This window comes from Penaeus monodon, chromosome 19 (assembly GCF_015228065.2).
Source record: "Penaeus monodon isolate SGIC_2016 chromosome 19, NSTDA_Pmon_1, whole genome shotgun sequence".
NCBI lineage: Eukaryota > Metazoa > Arthropoda > Malacostraca > Decapoda > Penaeidae > Penaeus > Penaeus monodon.
Window position 1 is genome coordinate 10527404 of NC_051404.1, and position 254 is coordinate 10527657.

A 254-nucleotide genomic window follows, 5' to 3' on the forward strand; every position below is an offset into this window, starting at 1 on the left:
TTTTATAAGAACGTCCTCCTCTATCTTGAAAGACCATTCATAAATAATAAAAACTCAAGCACGATAGCAAGCAGCATCTCATCAAAAGCAAGACTGAGCAAGACGCACGCATTTTGCCGACGACCTCATCACGGCGACCGAAAAGACTGTGTTGGAGCTTCATATAACATGCTGTAGATTCATGTCAGATTTACTATCTTTTTTTGGCAAAGTTTTCCTCGTGGTTCATTGGGGATGGAAGAGGAAGAGAAGTA